Source organism: Phyllobates terribilis, unplaced genomic scaffold (genome assembly GCF_046119375.1).
Source record: "Phyllobates terribilis strain yellow unplaced genomic scaffold, ASM4611937v1 Scaffold_3__8_contigs__length_932513732, whole genome shotgun sequence".
In the NCBI taxonomy this organism is placed as follows: domain Eukaryota; kingdom Metazoa; phylum Chordata; class Amphibia; order Anura; family Dendrobatidae; genus Phyllobates; species Phyllobates terribilis.
In genome coordinates, this window is record NW_027362763.1 from 378043419 (window position 1) to 378068374 (window position 24956).

The 24956-nt window shown below is 41.4% G+C and overlaps 1 protein-coding gene across 1 annotated transcript in view; it reads left to right on the top strand.

The window, feature by feature from the left end:
* Nucleotides 1-10362: 10362 nt before the first annotated feature.
* The window catches only part of FAM83B (family with sequence similarity 83 member B), a 122607-nt gene continuing 108013 nt past the window's right edge, over nt 10363-24956 (top strand). The window contains exon 1 of the mRNA XM_073675425.1: nt 10363-10555. The gene's annotated coding sequence lies outside the window, so the exon portion shown is untranslated. The remainder of the gene's footprint in view (nt 10556-24956) is intronic.

Sequence of the window (24956 nt, forward strand, 5' to 3'; positions counted from 1 at the left end):
TGCAAATGTAACATCACCTAGAATAAAGTTTTGAGTTGAAAACTGTTTGATTTCAGTTTCTAATAACCTGCTAATGCTTATAATTTCAAAAATGACCATTTTTTTGGTCTTTATTAAAATGAAAAGGTTGATCGAAGAATGTGGGGGATCTAAGAGTGTGGCAACCCAGTAGTCAGGATTACTTCGAATTCTGACAATCTGAGGGTCATGTTGCAGGTAGTGCAGCAAGAAGGCACTTACGTGTCTTGCGCATCTCGGAGCCCCAAAATTATTTTCCGGGCTAGATGCAGCTAAAAATTATTATTAATTTTAAATCTGGTGGAGCTTAGTATAGATGGCCTAATAGAATCAGTACTGCACACTGCTACAAAGCCCAAATTATTTTCCAGCCAAGATACAGATAAACATGATTAGTAATTTTAAATCTGGTGGAGCTTAGTATAGATGGCCTATTAGAATCAGTGTTGCACACTGCTACAAAGCCCAAATTATTTTCCAGCCAAGATACAGATAAACATGATTAGTAATTTGAAAGCTTAAAACGGTTGGTGAGGTGATTTTAACCAATCATCAAGCTTTTACTCTCCCCAGGATGACACAGGGGTAGAAAAGTCGTTTCGGATCCATGATTTGTTCATCTTTATGAACGTGAGTCTGTCTACATTATCAGAGGAGAGCCGCGTGCGCTTATCTGTCAGCACACCACCAGCAGCACTGAACACACGTTCAGACAGAACGCTGGCTGCAGGGCATGACAAGATCTCCAAGGCGTAAGTGGCTAGCTCCGGCCATTTATCCAGATTGGAAGCCCAAAAAGAGCAAGGATCCAGTGACACAGTCATGGGTTCAATATTTACTTGGAGATACTCCTGTACCATCGTCTCTAGGCGTTGACTATGTGTCAGACTTCTTGTCTCCTGTGGCCTTGCAAAGGATGGGCTAAAAAAGTGGTGAAATGATTCCGCCAAATTGATGTTACCAGCAGATGCTGTGTTTCTGTTACGGTTTGAGTGCTGAACACTCGACGGTCCCACGGTTGGCAAGTTGGAACTGTGAGATTCACTACGTGCACCAGTGGTGTTTTGTGGAAAAGCACATGTAAGATTCTGCAACAGTCTCTGCTGATACTCCTGCATGCGTGCATCCCTTTCTATGGCAGGAATAATTTCTGCAAATTTACTTTTGTACCGGGGATCTAACAGTGTGGCAACCCAGTAGTCAGGATTATTTCTAAATCTCACAATTCGAGGGTCATGTTGCAGGTAGTGCAGCAAGAAGGCACTCATGTGTCTTGCGCATCCAGGAGCACCAAGTCCCTGTTGTGTTGGTGGCGAGGTAACAATCATGCTTCCTTCCTCTGTCCTCTCCCCCCAACCTCGCACAACAGAAATGTGATCAAGGTCTCCCTCATCTGATGAGTCTTCCATCAGTTCGTCCTCCACTCCTTCCTGGGCTCCTGCACCTTCCTCACTAGTTTGGCTGCTACCATGCGCCCTGGTAATACCATCTACCCCACCCTCACATGCCTGCAGCCTTGGTGGTGCCGACCGTCTGGACCTTGCAGATGTTAGCCCTTCCGCATACAACTCCTCCTCCTCTACTTCCTCCACCTCCTCTTGTGCCACCACCTGACTCCGAATTCTGTTTAACATGTGCTCCAGCATGTAAATCACCGGAATAGTCATGCTGATAATGGCATCGTCAGCACTAAACATCTTCGTCGCCATTTCAAAACTGTGCAGAAGGGTGCATAGGTCCCTGATCTGAGAACACTCCTCCAGCGTGATTTGCCCCACCTCTGGATCTCGTTGGCCCAGGCTATACGTCAGAACGTATTGCACCAGGGCTTGTAGGAGCTGCCACTGTCACTGCAACATGTGCAGAGTTGAATTCCACCGGGTAGGCACATCGCATTTTAGCCGGTGAAGTGGCAGGCCCAACGACTTCTGTAGAGATGTAAGTCGCTGAGCTGCGGGATGCGAACGGCGGAAGTGAGCACACAGCGACCGTGCCCTCTGCAGAAGGCCATCTAGTCTGGGATAGTGGGCTAAAAATTGCTGGACAACCAGGTTCAACACGTGAGCCATACAAGGCACGTGTGTGACATTGCCCCGGCGAAGTGCCGCACCCAGGTTTGCAGCATTGTCGCACACGGCCTTCCCTGGCTTCAGGTCCAGTGGAGACAACCATTCATGAAATTGGTTCTCCAGAGCTGACCACAACTCCTCAGCTGTGTGACTCACATTTCCCAGACATTTCAAAGTAAAAACCGCCTGATGACGTTGAGCCCTACTGCCAGCATAGTAAGGAGGAGTGCAGGATCCCTTCTGCACAGTTAGAAAGCTTGTGGCATGACCAGACAGGCTTTGGGTGCAGGTGGAGGACCGAGAGGAGGTTGAGGAGGCAGAAGCAGTGGAGGAACTTTGACATAAAGAGGATTGATGCACAACTCGTGGGGACGGCAAGACTTGGACAGCAGCCCCTTGTCCTGCTGTCACCATAGTTACCCAGTACCCAGTCAGCGACATGTAACGCCCCTGTCCATGCCTACTCGTCCAAGTGTCTGTGGTGAAATGCACCCTGTCACACACAGAGTTTCTCAAAGAAGCGGTGATGTTGTGTGCGACATGCTGGTGGAGCGCAGGCACACCTTTCTTTGAGAAGTAGTGCCGACTGGGCATCTGGTACTGGGGCACTGCGACGGACATAAGGTCTTGAAAATCCTCTGTGTCCACCAGGCGGAAAGGCAGCATTTCTGTAGCCAAGAGCTTGTAGATGGTGAAATTCAACCTCTTAGCTTTCTCATGGCTAGGAGGAAATGGTCTTTTACTTGTCCACATCTGAGGGACCGAGGGCTGGCTATTGTGCTTAGACGGGGTTGATAAGGGTGTCCCCGGCAAACTGCCGGTCTGTGAGGAAGATGCAGGCGGACATATTAGGTTGCCTTGATCCAAAGGTGGTGCTATCGATGTCGGACAGCGCTCAACACCAGCTGGTGTTACCACCTCCAAAGAAAATGATGACCTGCCAATCACGCTGGCTGTTGCTGGTAAAGAGGTGGCAGGTCTGCGTCCCAAAACAGGTGTGACTGCTGTCCTCCCAGTCACAGAGGATGAAGAGGCCGCGGATGCACAAGATATGGCAGACGGTGGTTGGCCCGGCCGGCTAGGCCGCATTGTAGCACAGTGAGCTTCCCACTGCAACTTATGCTTCATGTCCATGTGCTGGTTCATGCATGAAGTTCTCAAACTATGTATTTTTTGGCCTCTACTTAGCTTTTGCTGACAAATGTTACAGATAACACGAGTTGGGTCATCTTTATCGATCTGAAAAAATGCCCAGGCTATGCTAGGCTTAGCACCCATGCGACCTGAAGAGCCACCACGACTTGTGGTGAGAGGCAGAGTTGTGTTTGAGGATGCAGTTGTTGACGTGCTTCCAGTACTACGTCTCTGTCCAGGAAGCCGAAACCTGACCTCGTCGTCACTAGCATTCTCCTCCACCTCCTCTGCTGACCTCATCTCTTGGCTGACTGTGGGTTGACAGTAAGTGGGATCTCCAACCTCATCATCATCACCCTGTGCGTTATCACACCCGTCGTCCTCAGAGCCAACCAGTTCCTGCCCTGACAAAAAACTAAAGTTGTCGCTCCAATCAGGTATTTGAGTCTCATCATCGTCTTCCTCATTGTCTCCACCAACATGAGTTTCAGTTTGGGAATGAGGGTCTACATTATGGTCAGAAACTTCAGCGTCTGGTCCTGGATCCGACTTATAAAGATTCTGGGCATCAGTGCAGAACATTTCCTCGTCTGGATTCACAGAAGCGCTGGAGCCGACCTCTGATTCCTAGGCTATAGTATTAGTAAACAGCTCTGCAGACTCAACCATCTGTTCTGCCTCATACTCAGACGGGCAGCTGGAGATTTGGAAGCTGTGAGGAAGCAAGTGCGATTGGGGTGACACCTTTGAGGACTGGAGTATTTGTGATGTTGAAGTTGATGTGGAGGAGAGCCCACTTAAAGGAGCACTTGATATCCATTGAAGCACCTCCTGTTTTTGTGCCTCATCTGGAATTTGCAGCGATTGGCGTGGCGGTAAGAAAGGGATCTTATCACATTGTCCGCTAAAAGAAGTAGACATTTTAGTTTGGCTGGAAGATGGTCTTTCTTCTGCAGGTGTTACTGTTGCTTTAACACCTACCCCACGGACACAACCTTTTTTCACCTTCCAAACACGCCTATTCCCCTTTCCACCAGCAGCAGGCCTTTTTCCACTCATTTTGGTGGTTAACTAATTCACAACTCTGGAGTTGTTTGCACAAAAAAACAATGGATGGGAACCGAGCAGAGCTGAGTGGCCAAACTGTGGTATTAGGCCAAAACTATTGGCTGGGTTAGATGCAGAAAAAAATTATATTCAATTTGCAACCTGATGAAGGTCAGTATAGATGGACTAATAGACCAAGTCCCACACACTGCTAGAAGCCCAAATATTTTTTCAGAGCTAGATGCAGAAAAAAATTATATTGAATTTGCAACCTGATGGAGGTCAGTATAGATGGACTAATAGACCAAGTCCCACACACTGCTAGAAGCCCAAATATTTTTTCAGAGCTAGATGCAGAAAAAAATTATTTTTAATTTGCAACCTGATGGAGGTCAGTGTAGATGGACTAATAGAACAAGTCCCACACACTGCTAGAAGCCCAAATATTTTTTCAGAGCTAGATGCAGAAAAAAATTATATTCAGTTTGCAACCTGATGGAGGTCAGTATAGCTGGACTAATAGAACAAGTCCCACACACTGCTAGAAGCCCAAATATTTTTTCAGAGCTAGATGCAGAAAAAAATTATATTGAATTTGCAACCTGATGGAGGTCAGTATAGATGGACTAATAGACCAAGTCCCACACACTGCTAGAAGCCCAAATATTTTTTCAGAGCTAGATGCAGAAAAAAATTATATTCAATTTGCAACCTGATGGAGGTCAGTATAGATGGACTAATAGAACAAGTCCCACACACTGCTAGAAGCCCAAATATTTTTTCAGAGCTAGATGAAGAAAAAAATTATTTTAATTTGCAACCTGATGGAGGTCAGTATAGATGGACTAATAGAACAAGTCCCACACACTGCTAGAAGCCCAAATATTTTTTCAGAGCTAGATGCATAAAAAAATTATATTCAATTGCAACCTGATGGAGGTCAGTATAGATGGACTAATAGAACAAGTCCCACACACTGCTAGAAGCCCAAATATTTTTTCAGAGCTAGATGCAGAAAAAAAATATTTTTAATTTGCAACCTGATGGAGGTCAGTATAGATGGACTAATAGACCAAGTCCCACACACTGCTAGAAGCCCAAATATTTTTTCAGATCTAGATGCAGATAAAAATTATTTTTAATTTGCAACCTGATGGAGGTCAGTATAGATGGACTAATAGAACAAGTCCCACACACTGTTAGAAGCCCAAATATTTTTTCAGAGCTAGATGCAGAAAAAAATTATATTCAATTTGCAACCTTAAGGAGGTCAGTATAGATGGACTAATAGAATGATGCTATGCCCAAAAGGTTTTACTTCACTAGTTGCAGTAAAAAAATTGGTATTCTATACACAGGTGGTGTAGCTTGCAACACAGATAGGCTACTCCACTGACTAACACACTCTGCAATAGGCCAAAAAGGATTAGCTTTGCTAGATTTAGCCAAATGCTGTGAAAAAAACTTGCACAGCACTGGCACAGACCTGCCTGGCAAAAACTGATAGGAACTGATGTAACTTAGTCCTGAAAAGGACTGCAATTACAATTAGTCTTTACTCCCAACCTATCTATTTACGAGCACAGACCTGCCTGATAAAAGTCATAGGAAATGCTGTAACCTAGTCCTTAAAAGGACTGCAATCACAACTCTTCCCTACTCCCAAGCTATCTGTAGATTTGTGCGAAAATTGGCTTTAAATTAACAAGGTATAGCGCACACAGCAACAGCGGTGCCATCTAACACGCAGCTGCAGCAGTGAGAAAATGGTGGCGACGGGGAAAATGGCTGGGTCTTATAGGGCAAGGACATGTGACATACACTGCCAATGACACATGCCCTTGCTTGTGTGAAAAAAAGCAGTTCGCTGTGTGTGTGCTCTGCTGATAGGCTGACAGATTGAACCTCCCAACTGTAAATGCGGGAAAGAGAAAAAAAAATGGAGATCTTCATTATTCCTGCAGAGATTCATCCCCTGCCCCTCCCCCCGCCCCGCTGAACACTCAAACTGCGTATTAACATTAATTTTCAGCATTACTGAGAAAAAATCCAGTTATGATTTTAATGCACGAACAGTTATCGAACATAACCTCGAACAGCCGAATTTTTTTCAAATTGTTCGTGTTCGCCGAACGGCTCGAACACCGCCCAAAACAGCTCGAATTTGAGATTGGCGAACAGTTCGAGTTGAACAACGCTCATCTCTAATTAAGAGCAAAAAAAAAGCCTTCATATCTAGTCCAATGACTATCTGTAACAGGCAGCAGCAGACAGCATGTGCAATAGACACTATTGTGCTATATAGTGTTCACAAATTTCTCTGCCTGCCGAACTCCTGCTATATATGTTACTGGATTAGTCCTCAGAAGGACTGTTAGTTCAGATGGATATGTATCCTAGTGTGCAATACCTATACCTAACTACTACACCGCCAATTCTGTTCCTCACACAGCAGCACCTCTCTCTACTCTGCTTGTCTGAATAATGCCACAACCAAGATGGCTATGGCATTACAGTGAGTGGCAGACAATTCCTGCAAGTTCATTGTCTTGCTAAAGAGTGCAAACATGCAGGATGGGTACCTGAGCTCCCGCCTGAGTATCCCGGAAATACTCACCGAGCACCGAGCATCTCGAGCAGTAAGATGCTCGGGCGAGTACCGAGCAGTGTCGACAATGCTTGCTTATCACTAGATACCAGTCAAAAGGTGTGGTCACAAGATGGGGGATCAGGACCGGAGTGACACTAGAAAGTATAATACTAGGGTCAGGGAACTTATGTTAGCACCACCACTTCAGTGCTGAAATTAAATAAAATGCTGGAGTGGTGCTTTAAAGAGACATGGTCTAGGGGGCGTATATAGGGAGTGTATTAAAATAAGTCAACCTTATTACTTAAAGAGATGTTGCTGTGAGGATCATAATCATCCCTGTCAGTTTCATAGCATCAGCACGGTGGATGCACTTTTGAAGCAGGTGCCGCATCATATTTCAAAGGAAGGGTCCACATGGTTGAGCAAAGTATTAGCTGGGACTTAGCTCAACCAAGGTCCTGCTACGGCTGGTGTCAAAAGAGGTTGGCCGACCTCTGATGCAGCTTAGCCCTAGCCCTACTCTTAAGTCCTATCAAAGGAGAGATACTGCCTATCCAACTCAGAGGGGAAAATTTCCCAGATGTGACATGCTCTTTCCCCTTACTTGAAGGGGGATGTTGTTCCACAGCGGTCGTGGTTCCTGGGCAGCAATGTGTAAAGTAGGTGACCAGATGCAACATGCAAATAGATACAAAGCGGGAACCGCCAATGAGCTATTTATTTTTTCTGATATCGTGGGAAATTGCGATAGTTATGCCAACAGGTAAACAATGTGAAACATATCAAACACAAGTGGATTATACAATAAAGATTGTATAATCACTTTAAACATTCTGGAAGTCTCTGGTTTATTAGACTCATAACCTTCTAACAGGGGTTGTACACCCGTTTACATGGGAGCTAACGTGCTTGCTCCTCCTCTGGTAATAGCCTTAGCAGGGCTCAGCGATTTTCCCTGCTAAGCCGCAAGTCCTCCTGACAAAGTCTACCAAAGCACGTTGGGCCTCCTTTGCTTCAATCGACCTTCTCCCTGTCTGCTGTCCTTACCCAGGTGAGTGGGGCCGTCACTTCCAGCACTGACATATGGAACAGAGGTGGATCTGTACCGTACATCAGTGCTGGAAGCGATGGCCCCGCTCACTGGCATTTACCATTCACCACTGCAGGAGTCCTCTCCTGGGCGGAGTCTCCTTATGGATCTTCGGTGCTTGACCAATGGCGGATGTCTTCCAGGTCTGAAAGGATGAGGACTGGGCTCTGGCTGTAGACTGGTATCATATGGGTTCTGGATCTTGACCAGTGCAGGTCTGGGATTCTTTATTCTTGACCGGCGGAGTCTGAACTCCGGGTCTTGACAAGCACAGACTGGGTCCTCGGGCCTTGACCAGCATAGTCTGTATCCAGGGCCTGGTCTGGTGCCGTTTGGGTCCTAGTGTACACTTCTTACAGCTGCCTGCCACCTTGGCTACAGCATCTTATCCAGTGCACATGTGTACCACTCTCTTGGCGGCAAACTCGCCTCTCATTTGGCTTGCAGACCTTTTATATTCAGGAACCTTATCATCAATGTCGCCTGACACGGTGCTTCTTCCAAAGTCGTCCCCATGAAACTCTTCCACTTCCGGTTGGTTCCCCATGGTCCCATTTGAACATTAGGTGGCATTCTTCTTGCACCAATGACTCACAGCACTGGGGATTTTCATGATTATTGTCACAACCTCTTACAAATATGTGTAGCATCTGGACAGATGGGCCAGAGCGGGTCTTGGTGCTGCCTATTTCTGATGAGGTGCTCTGTGTGTCTTGGAAATCCATTTTTGGTCTGAAGCATTCTTCTTTGGTGTGGTCTACTTACAGCCAGGACTGCTCTGCATCACTGTGACCTGCAGGGACAGTGCTTCCACGAACACTTAATTTCAGCCAGCCTCTGGGCTTTTCTGAAACCATCAAGCCTGGAGGTGTGGACGGCATTGAAAGTGACTGGGAGAAAGGATCTGGAGCTTAGCAGTGAAGGTGTCCCCAAGGTGCTACCAAGCCAGCCCATTGGCACCCATTTATCGGGGGACAATTTATTTCTGTCTCTGGCTTTACTAACATGCTATTTGCAGATGGTCAAGTTAGAAAGATCTCTGTACTGTCTACTTAAATGTTGTTATTAGACATACTGTAAATGTCTAAAACTTGCGTACAGTTCCCGCACCTCCAATGCTATACCAAATAATGCAATCAGTATTTTAATCCAGAAACTAAATTAGTGATGAGAGAAAGTTTTGAAAGAAGTGATCACAACTTCATAGGACTTTTTGTGGCCGCACTTATCTAAGGTTCAACAATATCATGTCCTCTTTTTGTGCTTATGGTAATGTTATATATTGTGTTCAGGAGGCAAATGAAAGGTAAATCAAGGAATATTTTTTATTTTGGCCTTTACCTCGACCATTGCTGCTGCAGCCCAAAAACCACCATGTTCCTTTGTTAAGGTACCATTCTGTTCTGTATATGTATGTCACAGTGATTTCAGAGGCTCAAAACCGGAACCCATGGGATTAACTGCCAGGGTCCGATATAAGGGCTTGAATCAGAAGAAGAACTTATTCTGAGAGTTAACCCTTTGGATACTGCAATCAATAGTGAAGGAAAGATGGCAAAAGCTTCATGCGACACCAATAACAACACCCCAGCTCTTGGACAAGAAGATCACAATGTGCTAATGGGTTGCTAATGTATTAGTCTACAACATGCTTTGTAATAAATAAAAATCTTTATAGAATTGGTACCATTGTGTCGGTAATGATTCAAATTATAAAAATAACACATTGATTATGCTCAATGATAAATGGCATAAAAAAATTCTCAAAGTTGCTGTTTTGAAGTCATTCTGATTCCTCCACAAATAAAGAATTAATAGAAAGTAAACAAAAAAAGTCTTATATCCATCAAAATGGTACCAATGAAATAAAATGTCTCTTCATGGAGAAAAGTCCACCAAATAACTTTTTTAAGTATATTTATTCAGCACAAACAGTAAAATATAAATCACAATATTTCACTGTAATCCAGTCTCTTTTTTCTGAATGTTCCTGTACTATAACATTGAGGTTTACAGTATCTCGGCTTCTTCACATAAACTTTCTGACTTTGCTCAGATTATTGAAATGACTGTGTACTGAGCCGTCATGTGCGAAATATCCCAACTTTCTGTGAAGTAGGAATTCACACACCACTAAGCTTCACAGAAGGCGGATGGTAGAATATTTTTTCATTATACCAGTTTGAAAGCAATAAAACTTAAGAAAGTATATGGGAAGCTAGCGCTTGGCTAACATGCTAGTCATAAAGTGTGATAATGTCACTAAGACGTCTGGGCTTGTACTGTCATTACATAGTAACAACTCCACCCCCATTATCACATCAGTGAGCTCCTGTGCTTAGTGAAATCCCCGGCATTACATTTTGCTGCTGAAGGGATGGGCCTGGAGTTTAAACTGGTTTTGCACTGCTCCTACATTCAAGGCGGTTTCATATGACAAGTAATTTGCATGTTGGAACAGGTAACACACCTGTCTGCCCAGGGCTCTATTCATGAGGACTAGCCAAACCCAAACACATTACTCTCATATCTCCAACAGAGCTGTGACACATTCGGATCTCACAAGCTTCTACCTGCTGGCCCTTTCACTGCTTCCATTTCATGGTAAGTAAAAAAACTTTTTATTCCCTGTTGGTATCATGTCCAGTAAGTTAAAAATGTCAGAATATAGGGTATATTCATTCAGAAGACAGGCAGAAAGTCATACGCTTTGATCTGTAGCTCTAACCTGAGATGTTCTGTACTGATAATCACAAGGAAATGTATATATTCTTACCTGAAGCAATGAAATCACTTCTAAAAACTGTCAGAAAGATACTCTATGAGAAGGTCTTCGCTGGGTTTGGTTTTTGGCCAGGTTTAAATTGAACGTCTATGTTATGTTATATGAGGACAAAAGTCTTTTTGTTTGGTATGGAAATGTTTTAAAACTTGTAGAAAGCACAAAAAAGTGAACACTATAGAGTGATTAAAGTGGTACACAATAATGCTACCTAATAATACAAGAAATCTATAAGATGATATTTTAGCTGTGCTTTATTGCAATAGTTTATTACAGATAAGAATAATTTATTAGTAATCAAATCTTTTTCCATTTAACCGTAATGAGATAATAATATTATTATATATTACATTATTGAACGATATTTATCTATCTAGATATAATGTTATTTCTTGAAATTTCCTTTAGTTTTTTGGAGTATAAGCTAGGCTAACTTGACTACATAGTATCATTTTTCTTGTGTTTTGTCTGTGGTGAAGAATTGCTTTTTAGTAATAACCATTAGAAATGGGAGAATTCATTTTTTTGACTTCGATCCATCGGCCAGGTTAGTAATTTGTGACCACTGGACAGGCATCATGTGAATCTCCTTATCTACCTGTATACCCTCCTCTTCTTTTGATTAGCCGGGCTGGTGTGACGTCATCATATGCGGCGTGACGCACGTACAACTACTTAAAAGGTGAGCTGGGAATGCTGGGAGGTAAGGAGGCCGCCTATCCAGTGGTCACCAATTACTGACCTGGCCGATAGATCGGAATCCTTCTAATCAATTCTCCTATCTCTTGTAACCAATAATGAAGATTTAACTTGTAATTAGGATATCTAATACTACATGTGAGCCTGAATGTTTATGTTGGCAATGTATATGACTCTAGTCTGTTTCTGATACAGCTTAGTGGTCCTCAATAACAAATTTAAGACTTTTAGCACATGCTGATAGAACAGGTTAAACCCTAAAGGTTTTAGTTAATTTGGCAAATGGTTTTTGTTAAGAGTTCTGACATTAAAAAGATTACATTAACCTATTAATTGCAATCTGCTGAGGAAATTGATAATCATTGTAATTGCATTGCCAGTTCAGCGGAACTTATTATTGCCTACATGCTTACAGTATTACCTAAAAGTTGGATGGCAAGACCTACTGGACCATCTGATGGGTATGGGGGCTTCCAGACTCTTCCATGAAGTATGATGTTTGATGACGGAAGGATCGGACAGTTTGAATGTAAATGGCTCACCCATTTGTTTCCAGAGGAGATAAACCACTGCCAGAAGAGTCTGACAGTGGCTTTATGCCCTCTCCCCATTGAAACCACGTGAACAGAAGCCAAAAGTTTATCTGTTTGAGAAACAGTAGAGAAAGCTCTCAGCTAAACTAATGTTAACTCATGTGTCAGATTTAAGATGTCCATGTACATAAGAGTAATGTCAGTTAAATCTGCCAATTGAGGCAGGACTTGACATCTTATCAAATGCGTGTGGAAACCTACTGACTGTCAGATGATTTAGGGGAAAATAGGGATCAAGCATGTTGAACTTAAATGCCTTATTTTCCTCTTCCAATTGAGACTACATACTTGGCCAAACCGGGAATTCATTTGTGTGGTAGGAGGGCAGGTGAAATATTTTGTTGGCTGAAAAAGATTTTGGACAGCTGCTATTAAAGGTGTATGGCAACTATTAGATCAGGGGTGCACAACTTACAGCCTCAGGGACACATGCAGCCCACAATTTCATTCTGTGCAGCACCCAGCCATATGGACAGAAAAATGCGTGTCTGAGAAATTAACTATATATGAACAGCCACATACAGAAGAGTAGTACTAATGGTGTACTGTGTAGACATCTCTGGATGCTTCATATAGTACTTCAGGAGAATGGGGTCACTTAACCCGCCTTGCACTCCAGATAGAAGTATGTCAATTACACAGGTGGCTTTCAGTGTCTGTGGCTCACTCCATTGTAGTTTATGGGAGTTCTGAAACATTAGACAAAAAGCCCATGATCTATTATTATAGAGAGCCATCTGCATGCATGACCTATTCCTCTTTAGGGCCTATTTGCACGTTTTTTTTACGAGGATTTAGAAGTGGAATTTACAGCAAAACCACATTAAAAATGCTTCAAATACTCTTTGGCTACGCTTCCTATTAGTTTTACTGCAAAATGTTCAAAATAATGTGAAAAAAAGTGCTGTGTTCACTATAGGAGCTATCCAATTTAATTCCGTTTGAAACTTATTCAAAGAGTATTTGACACCGTTTTTGATGTGGATTTAGGAGCAAAAGCTATTTCTGAATCCTCACCAAAAAGCTCTGTATGAACTTACCATGAAGCTACATTCCCACACTAAGTTTTTGATGTTTCAGATTTTCTGGATCTATTAGATAAATTAGATTACTTGCATTTGCGTTTACATGTACACACCAATATTTTGCTAAAATATGGTTAATGGCTTTAATAAATTTGGCATGTTTTCTGATTTATCTTTGCCACTTCCCTTTAATTTTAGCACATTTTGCCTAGTACTTTCTTACAAGTGAGGTTGACAACAAATGCGGTGAAATGTGACCAAATATGCAGGTTATCTCAGAAAATTTTTATTATATGTACAGCTGTTAGAAGGTTAAAGAAAAGATTTCTTACCAATGCCTTCTAAAGAACTGCGTTTTCTAAAGAAGACAATAACTCTCTGAACATGTAGGTTACACAACCCTTGTTGATTAATATTTTTACTTTATTTTCTTTTCAGAACATCAGGGTATATAATGGCGGCTATGTGTGTTCATAAACAAGAGATTCTTTGATATTATTTATTTTAATTGTATTTAATAATTAGATTTTATTATTACTTTATTGGTCATATATACCAATCAATGTTAACAACAGAGTAGCTCTGACCTGTTGTGTCATAGACTCCACACAAGTGAACGTGTCCTGTGGTATCTGGCACCAAGATGTTAGCTGCCGATCCATTACTGAATGTCCTGTATAATGGGGCCTATGTAGATCAGATTTGGTTTTCAACACACATCACACAAATGGTCGTTTGGATTGAGATCTGGGGAATTTGGAGGCCGAGTCAACACTTTGAGCTCATTGGTATGTTCCTCAAATCATTACTGAACAATGTCTGCAGTGTGGCAGGGTGCATTATCATGCAGAAAGAGGCCATTAACATTACAGAATTCTGCTTTTGATAGGTGGTGCATGTCAAAGTATTAACTACATGAATACCTAGCCCAAAGGATTCCTAGCAGAACATTGCTCAGAGAATCACACACTCTGCTTGTTTGGATTTTTCTCATAGTGTGTTCTGGTGCCATCTGTTCTCAACAGTATGCACACACAGCTTGCAAATATTAGGTAAAGTGATTCATTAGACCATTCTACCTTCTTCCATTGCCTTTTGGTCTATTTTTGATGTTCACATGACCATCTTATTAGCTTTTTTCAACAGACGAAGACCAGCATCGCCACTCTGATCAGTCTGTAGCTACATGGCCCCATACAAAGCAAATTACCATACTCTACCATACATGTATTCTGACAACTTTCTATCACAGTCAGCATTACCTTTTTCAGTAATTTGTGCTACAGCTACAATTGCTCACATGTGGGATCAGACTAGATGGGCTTGTCTTCATTCTGCATCCATGATCTGTAGCCAGTTCACCGGTTGTCCTTTATTAGACCACATTTCATAGGTAGTAACCTCTCCAATTCAGAAATATACCATTTTGGAAGTGATCGGACTCAGTTGTCTAGTCATCAAAGTTTGAACCTTGTCAAAGTAATTCAGATTGTTGTGTTTGTCCATTTTTCCTGCTTCCAACACAACTTCAAAAACATACTGTTCTTTTGCTGCCCTAGGCTATGTTCATAAAGAGTTTTAGCATACCATCCCTGGCTCTGTTGTTGCTTACTTCCGAACCCCTTCAAAACAAGATTCACTCTGATGGGTCCATTGACTATAATGATGCTGACAGAATCACAGTATGCTCTGTTGTACATCATTTTTGGCCAAATATGCCTATAGGAGGTAGGCAGCAAGACGTAGTCAACTACTGTTTGGTGCCCTCTCAACTAGGCGTATAAGGCCAAAAATGGTGTACATCATGTCACACTTTGACATCATTATTGTCAGTGGTCCCTTCAGCACATATGTCCGAATTCCTTTGCAGGGGTTTGGACGTAAGCCCCGTCAAAGTCAATGAACTTAGCATAAAACATGTGATGTGAATGCTGCCTTATGCATCCCAAACCATGATGGGTATCTTTTTATTGAGATGATCAATGCTATTCACTTCACATCTCAGCAGCTTTATTATTATAGCAGATCATTGTATTTACTATTTCAGTTTTATATTTTTTGTATTATTTTTCTTTAAATGGAAATGATTGATGCTGCTGAAACCACAGGCAATATAAATCAAAGCCTGACTGCATGATTGTAGTCAGGTATATCAGGTATATATTTCTCTGAAACTCTCGGGCGTTTCAGAGAAAATATAGCTTGAAAATCTGGTCAGAAACTGTAGGCAGAGACGAGACTAGTCCGGCGCCACTGCCGTCCAGTTTCTCTCCGCTCATCTCCAAGGGGTTGAAAGGTCTCTCCCATGTGAATACTTAGTTAGATATTTATCAATCACCCAAAGCGGCACTATGAAAAGGCTGTCAGTAACATACTGGACGAGTCCGTCTCTGCCTATTCTTCCCCGGTCGACTCTTTAAACTATATTTTCTGTGAAATGCTAGAGCATTTCATAGAACATATACCTGCTTGTAGAGTTGGTCAAATTAATTTGATTTGAACCAAATTGTAGTTCAATTTCCTGATATTGGCATGTCCAAGTGAAATCAAACAATGTTCCAGTTGCACAAAATGTCAAAAAAATGACCTGTGCCTTTGATAGTTTTAATATGGCACTTAGAAAAATTGTACCTGAACATCAGATGCATCGCTTGGTCTGTGGTCTTGCTCTCTTTCTTTCAATTTTCTATGGCTGGCTTTCCATTAAACACATTAAAGGGGTACTCTGGGAAGATAAAAAATTATTACAATGGCCATGCCTTCATAAACTGCATAAGTAACAAGAATAGTGCTGTTTCCCACCCTCACAGTACCTGCAATTCAATGTTACAGTGGATTTACTCCTCAATACCCATCCCTCCCTTCTGGGATGACATGCCACAGATCAGGAGGTATGGCCTGCTCACTGCTGCTAACCTCCTGATAATATGTCCTTAAATTCAGTCAGAGATCAAGGGGCGTGGCAGGTGCGTTGCCTGCTCCCCGATGCTAGTAGCTGCAAGCCCCCTGATAATATGTCCTTCTATTCAGTCAGAGATCAGGAGGCAGTCTATGCCTCCTGATCTCGGACTGAATAGAAGGATATTATCAGGAGGCTCACTGCAGGGAGCTGGTCACGCCCACTGATCTTTGTCGTGATGTCCGAGAAGAGAGGTGAAGCACCGAGGAGTAGATCCACCATCACACTGAATTGCAAGTACTGTGAGGGTGAGAAAAAACACTATTCATGATATCTTTATAGTTTAAGAAGGCAGGACCATTGGCATAATTTTTTGTCTCTCCAAAGCATCCCTTTTAAAGAAGTTGCCTACACTTCTAGGAGATCACAGAGTGTTGTCACATCTTTTCAAGACAACTCGACTACTACAATTTTTTGGAAAAAATGTTCCAAATTTGATCAATTCGGTTTCAAAAGCTTCATCATCGCTATCTGGCCGCAGTGTTGCAGCCGGGCTCTAATTCATGCTGCCCATGGTTTGAGCAGCATGAATTACATGACAGGTTCCCTTTAAATTACTCACCTCAGTATGATCATAGCAGATCATTTGAAGATAACATAGCAGTGACAATATGACATGGAGATGTCATTAATTGATATGTTTGTAGTCAAACTGAATTGTCTGTTTACCACGTGGCTAGTCACACGATCACCAGAATGCAGAAAAGATGTGATAATATATGCCAATTAGAAGGCAATAGGGCTGTCCTTAAAGTTGGCTCCTCTTGCGGTTGCCTGGCTATTTCTACTGAAAAAGTGCAGTAAAGTCATGAAGCCATGGAAGCCATTTGGCTAAAGTCACTAAACAGCCATTGCAAGGGTTCAATGTGGGGGAAAAAGTAGCTCCCTTCCTTTGTTAATACCACAATCATTATTAATAACTGCTTTAAGATCCTGAATTTGCACCATTATTGCCAAGTGCAATTGTCAGTTATAGTTTCTTCCCTACTGGTAATGACTGGGGAATACATAAACCCATAAATTAAGGGAAGATTTTCCGCTGAGAACATTCTTGTACGCCCATATCTGAGAACAAGTCAAATATGTATTTTTTTTGCTATTTTTATGCTGAAATGTCCCATAGGAGTTAATTTCATACAATTGGTGATTACTGTACAATTTATATACACATTTATGAAACCATAAAAGTCATATCTGGAAATATACCTGTATAGCTGGAAATTCTAGAGTTTTCCACATTATTGCAAAATGCACCATATGTGAAGATTACAGGTCTCATTCTGCTGAGGACAGCAGTAACACTCCCATCGCTGGGAGTCATTGCATTGCTGCAATGCAATGATTGTCATACACAGAAATTATTTAATATAGGTCATGTACAATAGGTAAAAATGTCAAGATCCAGCTGAAAGTTTGTTTTTTATTTACCTTATGTATTTACTAAAGTTGAAGGGTGCTTTGTGCAGGATCTGTCATCAGTTATTTGCTACCCCATTTGAGAGCAGACACACTGATTTTAGCAATGTATCAATTACTGGGCTTTGTGTAGGATTAAAGGGAATCTGTCATCAGTTATTTGCTACCCCATGTGAGAGCAGCATAGTGTAGGGGCAGACACTCAGATTTCAGCAATGTATCACTTACTTGGTTTTGTACATGATTAAAAGGAATCTGTCAGCAGGTTTTTGCTACCCCATCTGATAGCATTATTATGTAGGGTCAGAGACCCTGATTGCAGCGATGTGTCACTTACTGGGCAACTGCTGTCATTTTGATAAAATCCCTGTTTTATCTGCTGAAGATCTAGCAGTTATCTGTACACTGAGCTCTGTAAAGCCCCGCCCACATCATTGATTGGCAGTTCTCAGCGCATGTATATTGTACACAAAAAGCTACCAATCAGTGGTGGGGGCGGAGTTATACAGCGCTTATGAATATAGAAAAACCAAAAGCAAGCAAAATGCCCAAATAAATGGAAGTAAATGGATAGATCGCACAGTGCAAAAATAATAATAAGTAATAAAGGGTATTTAGTTAACATAATTTTGATCAAAATAATGTAAAAGCTATCCCACCATGTCAAGGCAACCCCTATGGGACAGTCCTAACTCTAATATTAAAAACCTTACCATTTTTCAAGTGACGTACACATGGATAAGGGCAGAGAGACTGAAACCCTAGTATAAGCATAGACCTGAGACAGAATGACCCTTCAGCTCAGACAGAGGGCGGCCATATCCTTTTATATGCACTGAAGCACACTGAACTACAAAGAAAAAACCTGGAAGTCTGAACTGAAATGTAAATTGATGCGCATGCAAAATGTAAATGCATGTTCACGCAAGGCCACTAAACAGAGAAAAACCAAAAACAAGCAAAATACCCAAATAACTGGAAGTAAATGGATAGATCGCACAGTGCAAAAATAATAATAAATAATAAAGGGTATTTAGTTAACATAATTTTGATCAAAATAATGTAAAAGCTATTCCGCGACGTCAAGGCAACCCCTATGGGACAGTCCTAACTCTAATATTAAAAACCTTACCATTTGTCAAGTGACGTACACATGGATAAGGGCAGAGAGACTGAATCCCTACTATAAGCATAGACCTGAGGCAGAATGAACCTTTCAGCTCAGACAGAGGGCGGCCACAGGTAGTTGCCAGGTAGTCAAGCGCTTATGAATATGCTTGACTACCTGGCAGCAGGTTTACTAGTCTAGTGATAAAACTGTGATTTTATCAAAACTATACTAAGCAGCCTGGTAAGTGACACATTGCTATAATCAGGGGGGTCTCTGTTTTAGGTTGCAAAATCTTGGTGCCAGATATTTCCTGTTTCGCACTACGTGTTTGTGATCTTTAATAGCTACACTTTTATATATTGATTAAAGCACCACTCCAGGGTGGTTTTTTTTCAGCACTGGAGTGGCGCTTTAAAGATAAGCCCCTGCCCCCGGTCATATACACATCCTCTGGCGTTTTCACAGTTTTTTCGATGCCGCTCCAGTCTCCCTGCGCCATCTTGTAAGCGCATCTTCTGACTGGCCAGAAGTCAGAGGCTATGTCGCAAGAGTGCAATGCTAGTCTATGAAAGCCAGAATGAGGCTCTCATAGACTTGTATTGTTAAGTGACCTCCATGCAGCTCCATGAAACACTGGAGCTGGGGGCTGATCACTTTTTACTGGAGACTGAAGGGAGCGGCAGCAAAAACGTCTGAAAATGCCAGAAGGTGATTATAAGACAGGGGGCCTAGGAATTACATTTAAAGCATCTCTACAGAGGTCCAATAAAAAAATCGCTGGAGTGGTGCTTTAATTTTTTTTTAAATTAAATATATAATTATTTAAAAATATTTTATGATGTACCCCAAATATACAAACAGTATAAAAGGGGTTATACTGTGGAATCCGAGCCATGTACCTAATGCCTCCCACTCAACTTTATACATCATGTGACATCTGCAGCCAATCAGTCGCCTGAGCGGTCTTGGACCGTTTGCCACTAACCGTTGACAGGGTTGCAAACTTTATTTTTATATCTTCTGGACAGCTTATGCAAAAAGACAAGACACTGTGAAACCAGAACAGCGAGGTTTCATCACAGAGGGTAGGAGTTTGATCAGGATCCTGGGTACAGCATTGTCAGGGAAACCAGCTTGGGAGAAAAACAGTGCATGTACAAGTTCTAAGGTGATTCTGGCACTGAGGAGAGAGACGGGAGGAGCGACAGCAGTGTTCGGAGTTCCTGTCAGGAAGAAAGGTGCCACATCTCCGCCCAGCCCAGATGTTGATGGTCAAGCCCCGAAGACCCGAGAGATGCCAGTCAAGGTTCTCAGCTCAGATGTCGACAGTCAAGCCCCGAAGATCCGAGCGACTCCAGTCAAGGTTCCCAGCCCAGACGTTGACAATCAAGCCCCGAAGATCCGAGCGACGCTAGTCAAGGTTCCTCAATCAGGTGACGCCGGTCGACAGGATGGGAGCAAGTTGCGACGGCACGGTTCTCAGACGTGTGCACCAGTGACAGGACGTCACAGAAGCTCCGGAGGAGTCAGATCAGAGATTCACGGTCAGGCTGACGACCAGGAAAGACGCGCGAGACGGGCCATTACCTCTGAAAGGAACATATGGTACCAAGTACGGCATCGCGAAAGTGGATAGAGAGTGACGGGGGAAACGGGAAGTGAGTTGTGATAGGAACAGAGAATTGCCAAGGCTTTAAAAGATTGCCCCATACCCAGAATAGTTAATGCCAATCTAGTTCCCCTTCCCTCCAGTAGATCATTTTAAACTACCAGCCCCAAAATTCTAATGTATTCTGATAATTTATTCTGCATGTGCCTCTGTTGTTGCATTCTGGTACCTGCTTATACTTACAAAAAAATCACGAACAGACAATATTTTTTATGGACACATTGGAAAACCATAATAAATCATTATGATTATCAGTGATACGTGTCTATAACCCATAATTTTGATATGAAGACATCGGCTGCATTCACTGTAAACTGTAAAATGATGATAAATACAGTCAAAATATTCTATATAAGTTGCTTAAGCTTCAAAAAAATTACAGACTCCATAATTTTTTTTTACGGACAGGGCAAAAAAGGGCCCTATATATACGGACTGTCCTGGAATTTCTGGACAGTTGACAACCCTGGCTGTTGATAAGTAATTACACAAATAAACTATTGTATGACTAAGTTCTCAATTGCGTTTTCTTTTCCTACCAGCCATATGTACTTTGATTTATGCAGATGGCACTCAGTGTTTATGTTCTGAAATGTAGAACTATAACCTCTTGCTTTGTGATTAGCACTTTTCATCAGTAATCATATACTGTAGTCTGATATGCTTTCCTAAGCTACAGAACAAGTGGGGGTAGAAACAGCAGTATATATGCCCTTGGGTCATTCTTTATTTTTGCAGCTATAGCATGGATAATACAATGCTTTGCTTGTTATGTTACTGGCTCAAATCCATTACATGACAAATAGAGCTGGGATTCACCGCCTTACTGTTGGCTGTTGTCTAATATAAGGTAGTTTGTTGATAGCATACATGTAAAAAGTCATCATGGATCTCTTTAGCAAAACTTGTAATCCCCTCTCTATGCTTTCTAAAGTCTAGAAAAACTAGAATTATCATGGTTACTGCTCGGAGAGACGATGTGTCCTGCCTCGCTATGAGACTTTGTTAATAATGGAGTAGAGCCACCGTAGCTTGTAGGCCCAATAACAGCTGCTCTGATGTCTTTCTTGATACCTATGCCCACACTTTCAGGAGGATCGTCCACCTCCCCATCGTTTTTTTTATAGTATTGGGAAATGTGTCGGTCTGATCCTCTTTAAAATTCCTTTGTGTGTCACCTGATTCATAGAAAGCGTGAAGGAGAGCTATGAACGTCAGCATCTGTCTCTTAGACTGACAGTTGGAAAGTACTTATGATTGTCATCACATAGGCGGCTGCAAAGTTTATCTCATCCTTACAAATAGGGTGAGGTGGAGGGAATGCTATGTAATTACATATATACATAACAAGAGTAAGGACAATACCTTGAGGCTGAAAAAGAGTTCTGCTAAATGTATAGAAATGAAAAAATAGGGATGAAGTAAAACATGAGACCTAATGTATGTACTTTGTTGACTCCTGCTCTCCCCAGACGTGTCAAACATTAATTGCATGCATAGTGGTTGGAAGTTGACTTAGGCGCTATTAAACGTACCTTTGTACTTTACTGTTTGTTCTTCTTAAGAATGAGAAAACTATGCCGACCTGAGACAATGGAGCAATTTCTAGGATGATGAGTAAGGGAAGTGTTTCTGCTCTTTGCTGCTACTTGCCAATAATTCTCAAGCTTAATAGTCTGTTGTGGACAACTCCCTGTCTGATTTAGCAATACTATCTGACCTGAAAGACTTGAAATGTGTGCCTGTAAAAAAGGAAATGTATGTCACTTTCTACCCAACACTTTGCTACTAATTACATCTGCAACTGAGAAGAACATAAAACACTTGGTTCATTTTTTTTAAAGTTTTTGCTTGTAGACCAAATGTATTACTAATGTATTAGGACTATGTGCATATAGGAGAAAAGGTAAAAGCTAAGGAGCCTCATGCATCAAAAATATCTCAGTGTTTGATGTATGGACCAATCAGATTTCAGCTTTAATTGCATTAAATAAAAAGAATAAAACAATAATTGGTTGTTATTGACTCTCTGAGACAAACTTAATATATGAAGCCTGACTTGTTATGATATGAATTATATAGCAATACAACAATAACTAATAATTATAATCTAGAAAAGCTAAATTTTGTGCTTTATGGCTGTGTATGTCACAAGACATTTGTTTGACTCCATTGAAAATTCAACATTAAAGGGAATATTTTAATTGGACAGATTTCTTTCATCTAGAAATGTGGTAAAAGGATCATGGAGTAACAATGTACTTGCTGGATGGTGCCTTAATCCCCAGGTCTGCTATGATATGTTATATGTGATCACACATCAGAGCAGGGCAAAGCGCAGCCCGTTGGCTACATCCAGCATTCTGGTTGTTCCAGTCCAGCCCGCTATGTGAGGGTTCATATTGTATATAGTAGGCTATGTGGGGGCTCTCACTGTATGTCGAGAGACTATGTGGTGGCCCATACTGTATATAGGAGGCTATGTGGGGCTCATACTGTATATAGTGGGCTATGTGTGGGCTCATATTGTATATAGAGAGGCTATGTGAGGGCTTATATTGTATATAAAGAGGCTATGTGGGGGTTCACATTGTGTATAGAGAGGCTATGTGAGAGCTCATACAGTATATAGAGGATAATGCTGTATATAGGGGACTAATGCTGTATACAGAGGGCTATTAGGAGGCTAATTCTGTATATAGGGGCTATATGGGGGCTCAGACTGTATATAGAAGGCTATGTGAGGGTTCATGTATATAGAGAAGCTATGTGGGGGCTCACAATGTATATAGGGATGCTATATGGGGGCTGAAACTGTATATAGGGGCTATGTGAGAGGTCATACTGTACATAGGGGCTATGTGAGGTCTCATGCTGTATATAGAGGGACTATGTGTGGGCTCATACTCTATATAGGGGGCTGTGTGTGGGCTTTTACGGTATATGGGGGATGTCAACATACTTAGTTCTGCTCAATATTAAATAATAATATTAATACAAAATAATAATTATAATTGTAATTAAAATGTTAATACTATTATTAAGCACAATTAATATCAACTTATTGGTTTGGCCCTCCACTACAGTCACAATCTCTCATGTGGCCCCTCAAGAAAATTAATTGCCCACCCCTATCATAGATGATGGGTGATATGCTATATGTGATCATATTCACTGCTTGGAGATCAGACAACTGGGACCTTCTCATGCTTTCTAGAGAATCAAGCCAATAGATGACACTTTAAGCCAGCATCCTGCCCTAAATGTTGATTGGGGCATTGTTCAGCAGGTGCAATAATAATTACTATTCTATTTCTTAGACTTATTTTCCCCTACCTTAAGAGATCTGTCCTAAAGACAGCAGAGTTACAGAATTATATCTACCCATTGTAGCAATTGTAAGGTCATGCAGACATGTTTCTGCTGGATTAACCCCTTCACGACCCTTGACGTGCCCATACGTTATGGTCGGAAAGGGGTTTCCAACCTCTAACGTATAAGTACGTCATGGCGATCATGTGGGGCATAGGAGCTTGAATTAAGTAAAAGCAAAGACCCGGCTGTCACTGCCAGGAGTGGTGCCCACAGCGCTCCAAGCATTTAAACCCTCTAAATGTCGCAATAAATATCGATTGCAGCATTTAGAAGGCTGGGAGAGGCGATCATGATGACCTCCTGGTCAACCAACTATGGCAAGCCTGTTAGACCATGCCAGGAGCTTGGTTTAAGAGGCTTCTGTCAGTGCAGCACAAACAGGAATAATGCATTGTAGTGGCGGTGCATTGCAATGCATTACACAAGCGATCAGAGTAAAAAGAATAAAATTTCCATAGAGGGACAAAGTAAAAAAAATAAAAAGAAATATTTTAAAAATTTACACAAAAGAGCAAAAAGATGAAAAAACATACCAATAAATACACATATATACAGTATGGAAAAAAATAAACAAAAAAATAGCACATATTTGGTATTGCCGCATCTAAAACAAACCGACCTATGAACACGGTAAAAAATTTTAATGAAAAATGTGGCAAAAAAAACCTATGATTTTTATCACACCGCCGAACAAAAAGTAGAATAAAATGCGATCAAACAGTCAAATGGAAAAAAAAATGGAATTGCTGAAAACGTCATCTTGTCCTGCAAAAACTAGCAGCCATACAGCTTGGTCAGCCAAGAAAAAAAAAGTTATAGCTCTTAGAATAAAATGATGCAAAATCAAAATATTAAAAAAATGATATAAATGTGGTATCACAGTAATGGTACTGACCCGAACAATAAAGTTGTCCTATCATTCTTACCACACAGTGAATGGCATAAAAAAGACACCTAAAATCAATTCCTGGATATTGCTCATTCAGCCGTCCAAAAATCGGAATAAAAAGTGATCAAAAAATGTTATGTGCCTGAAAATAGCACCAATAAAAATGTTCACTCGTTCCACAAAAAAAAATCTCTCACAAGACTCTATTGGCAGAAATATGGAAAAATTATAGTCCTAAAAATATGGCGATGCAAAAACTAGTTTTTACAATAAAAAGCATTTTTTCATGTGTAACAGCAGCCAAACATAAAAAAACTATATAAATCTGGTTTAGCTGTAAGCGCACTTACACAAAGAATACACTATTCTAATCACTCATACCACACGAGCAATAGTGTAAAAAATAAATAAAACCAATTCTTTACCTGCTGTTGATTTGTTCACTCTGTCTCCCAAAAATTGCAGTAAGGCTCGGTGCACATTTATC